At 45.5% G+C, this 4,297-nt stretch overlaps 1 non-coding gene across 1 annotated transcript; it reads left to right on the top strand.

Moving 5' to 3' along the window:
- Positions 1 to 3,634: 3,634 nt before the first annotated feature.
- On the top strand, positions 3,635 to 3,738 carry Gm26207. Its single transcript, XR_003952965.1, has one exon. It is a non-coding gene; the product is annotated as a U6 spliceosomal RNA (small nuclear RNA).
- The last annotated feature ends 559 nt before the right edge of the window (positions 3,739 to 4,297 follow it).

Below are 4,297 nucleotides of genomic sequence, written 5' to 3'. Positions count from 1 at the left end.
GTATAACCAATCAGATGTGAGACATGCAAATGAGGTATGTTAATGAGGTTCTGTGAGGTACTGAGAGAGAATAACCAATCAGATGAGGAACATGCAAATGAGGTATAGTGCATAACCAATCCGGGTGTGAGACATGCCTCTCCTAGGCTTATATAAGCAGCACCAGTTCTGGGCTCGGGGTCTCTTTGCCTCTGCAATCAAGCTCTCCCAATAAACCTGTGCAGAAGGATCCTGTTGCAGCTGCCGCCTACCCTGCCTCCTCTTCCTTGTTGTTAGAACCACTCTTGGGCTTTCTAAGCCTTAAAGGAGCTTTGCCACAACAGATATTGAAGTGACTGGTATTAGCTTAGGACCCCAAGGACCACAGAGGGACAGAGGGCAGGGAACGAGAGGCAAAGTCAGGAGACAGAGCATGAGGGGGAAGGGGAAAAGGACAAGGAGGAGGGGACAGCCATGTTTTCCTCAAAGGACTGCATCTGGATAGAGAGGAGACAGACGTGGCCCATAGGTAAATGTCAGTTTATAGAGGGAAAGGGGCAAACCCCAAGTTAGGATGACATGTTGGGTTTTAATTGGGCATGTTCACTATGTGAGTCAGAGGGGGGCTTTTAATTGCTGGACTTCATTACTTAGGTAGCTGGGCCTTGGTAGTCAGCCTTAGGGGGAGGAAGTCTATAAGGGAATAGACTTTGGTAACTAGGTCTTAGCAAGGCTGAGGGAATGGAGGAGAAGGGCAAGGCCTGTCAGAGCCATGTTTGTCGTGCTCGGGCTAGCTAGAGTTCCATCCTGTATCACTTAGCTTGCTTGGGAACTAAGTAGGCTGTTCTCTGGTTGAAATAATTAGTCATTCCATCTTGATGGTCTTGAAATAATGGTTTGGACTTTTATAAAAAGAAAGATTCATAAAATGCTCAGGGAAAGGGAAATAGATTGTACTTATAATGTATTTAGAGAAGGAAATGTGAGGTAAATTCCTACTATAGCAGAAAGGGGCGGGGCAGGGTGGGGGGACCCAGGTGTCAGGAAGCATGCCTTTATTCTCACTCGGGAGGCAGAGGCAGGCAAATCTCTATCTTTAAGGCCAGCCTGGTATATATTGTAAATTCTAGGCCAGCCAGGACTACATAGTAAAGTCCTGTCTCAACGTCTTTCCTCCATTGCCCACGGAAGGAAGGAAGGAAGGAAGGAAGGAAGGGAGGGAGGGAGGGAGGGAGGGAGGGAGGGAGGAAGGAAGGGAGGGAAGGAGGGACAGAAGGAGGGAAGGAGGGAGGGAGGGAGGGAGGAAGGCAGGGAGGAAGGCAGGCAGGCAGGCAGGCAGGCAGGCACCTCCACTCACCCACAGAAGGAATCAATAAATCTTTATGTCTTTAAAGAGAGTTCATGATATCTGGGGTTGGAACCAGGATCCCGGAGGCTTTAACTGTGTGAATCTGATCTCTCTGTTCATTCAGGGGGTTCCATCCCAGACCACACGTGAGGATCACGGGGTGAGCTTGTGCATATCACCAATGAGCCAGCCCCATAGATGGAGGATGGGGCCTGGAACTGCTTCCTCAGAGAGTCCCATGTTTGTTGTAGGAGGTTGAAAAGATTGGGCTAGCCTGAGCTAGGGGATAGGAGAGTTCTATCCCCTCTTAGTGAGCAGGGATCCCACTCTTGACCCGGGCCAGCAGTGATAATTATCAAATCAGTAAATCAGTAGTTTTTCAAACCGCTCTTGGAGAAGGCAAGGTTTTAGGACCACTGGACCAAGTCTCCTGCCCCCTGGCTTTGAAAAGTGGTTGCTCTTTGCTTATAATAGCTGCTTTCCATGGGGATTTCCCTGGCATTTGGGTGTAAAGAGTATGCATTTTTAAAGCTGTCCAAATATCCATTTGTGCTGCAGACCATAACTCCTCTCCATAGGCTGCTATGCTTTATCAAGTAAATGATACACATCTAAAAACCTATCTGGAGAGACATTTACCTGAGGGACTGTTATTTGTGTGTTTGTACATGTGTGCATGTGTGTGTATGTGAATGTGTATGCATGTGCCCTATAGTCCCATGGCTCAATGGCTAAATAAATCTTTTAACCCTGATTTTAAATAGCACCTAGCAAGATGTCAATTTTGTTACTTTTACATACTGTGAAGCACCATAGTGTAAGACGGGCTCATCTAGCTGTTCTTATTATGAATTTCACATGTTATTTCATTTATTTATTCCATTATGAATTTCACATGCTTTACACAAAGGAAAAAAATTTTAGGGCCCAGAGAGATAGCTCAGTGAATAAAGGGCACACAAGCTTGCCAGCATGAGTTCCATCCCTGAAAGGAGAGAATTGATTCCCTCAAGTTGTCCTCTGACCTCTACAAGCATGCTGTGGCATATGCACACACACACACACATAATAAATATTTATTTATTCTCTAAATAAATATTTTTTAAATTAAGGAAAAGGGGATCAAATCTTACAGTACTGAGTGTGATGCAGGAATAGGGCACCCATTTCTCCCCCATTTTAATGTTGGGGCTTGAGCTCTGTCTGTCCTAGCAAGATACCTCACCACTAGCTACACCCCTGCCCCTGGTTTTCCCTTTTACTGGTTGTCTTAGTCACTGTTCTATTGCTTTGAAGAGACACCACAACCAAGGCAGCTCTTATAAAAGAAAGCATTTCATTGGGACTGGCTCAGAGGTTTAGTCCATTATCCTCACAGTAGAGAGCATGGCAGCAGGCAGGCAGGCAGGTGTGTGTGCTGGAGAAGTAGCTGAGAGCCACACCTGATCCATGAGCAGGGAGAGAGAGATCCACACTGAGCCTACTCTGAGGTATTTGAAATCTCCAAGCCCACCCATAGTGACATACTTCCTCCAACAAAATCACACCTACTCCAACAAGGCCACACCCTTTCCAACAAGGCCACACCCTTTCCAACAAGGCCACACCTACTCTAACAAGGCCACACCCACTCCGACAAGGCCACACCCACCAATCCTTCTTAAATAATGCTACTTCTTGGTGATTAAACATCCAAATATATTAGCCTATGGGGGCCATTCTTATTCAAACCACCACACTGTTTTTTTTTTTTTTTTTTTTTTTTAATTCTTATTCACTTTTCCTTCTGTGAAGCTGGGTCAGTATGGAATTCAAGACACTTGTCCTTTAAAGTGCATAGCCTCTACCCCACCCCAACTCCTTCTGTCAAGATTCCTGACATGATTTTTGGAGCAGGTAGAGAATGAATAAGGAGAGGTACTTGGGTATGAGAACAACATCTGGGAGATAAGGAGGGAGTACTCATGAGTTATGGAACTTCACTAGGACATGGAGTCAGTGACAGAGCATCCTCACGTGTCCCTGTGGAGAAGAAGAAGAGGGACAATACTGAGTAGTTATTCAAGTTATAGTCAACTATTCCTACAAGTTCCAGCTGGGAGCAGCAGGATCTTTGTAAATGTGTCTTTGTAGAAAGCCACTCTGATAATCCCATGCTTTCCAGGGACTGGTTCCTGAGTTCAATTCCCAGCAACCACATGGTGGCTCACAACCATCTGTAATGTGAACTGATGCCCTCTTCTGGTGTGTCTGAAGACAGCTACAGTGTACTCACTTATATTAAATAAATAAAATCTTTTTAAAAAAGTGCCCCCTTCGGCAGCACATACACTAAAACTGGAACGATACAGAGATTAGCATGGCCCCTGCTCAGGGATGATACACAAGTTTGTGACGCATTCCATATTTTTTTTTTAAAATGAAACTTGCATCAGTTGATTTTTTGGGGTTTGCTTGTTTGTTTGTTTTGCTTTGGTTTTTGTTGTTGTTTTTAAGACAGAGTTTCTCTGTGTTGTCTTGGGCATTCTCAAACTCTATGTAGACCAGGTTGTCATTGAACTCAGGGATCCACCTGCCTCTGGCTCCCTTGTACTGGGATTAAAGGTATGTGCCACCGTGCCTGGCTCCATCACTTGATTCTTCAGAGCTAGATGGATAACAAGCAACCTATACCACTGAGCTCTCCAGAACTTCAAAGCTCATAGTCCCAAGGTCTTCTGAGACCTCACTTGGGATTTCAGATGGACTCTCCTATCTACCCATAGCCTGTTGCCATGTCACCTTAGCTCAGGGCCATCTGTGGTGTAGCGAATGCCCCCAGAACATCAAACACAGTCTGAGGATCAAGTCCTCTCAGATAGCCAGACTAGGTCTGGCCCAAATCCAGTTGGGCCAGCTTCTCATTTGTGTGAATTTCGTGCTGGGAGTCTAAGAGCATCTTAAAATCAGCTCCATTTGGGCAGGCACCAC

The sequence above is a fragment of the Mus musculus genome, chromosome 19 (assembly GCF_000001635.26).
Source record: "Mus musculus strain C57BL/6J chromosome 19, GRCm38.p6 C57BL/6J".
Lineage (NCBI taxonomy): Eukaryota > Metazoa > Chordata > Mammalia > Rodentia > Muridae > Mus > Mus musculus.
Note: the sequence above shows the minus strand (reverse complement) of the source record. Positions and strands in the feature narration are given on the sequence as shown.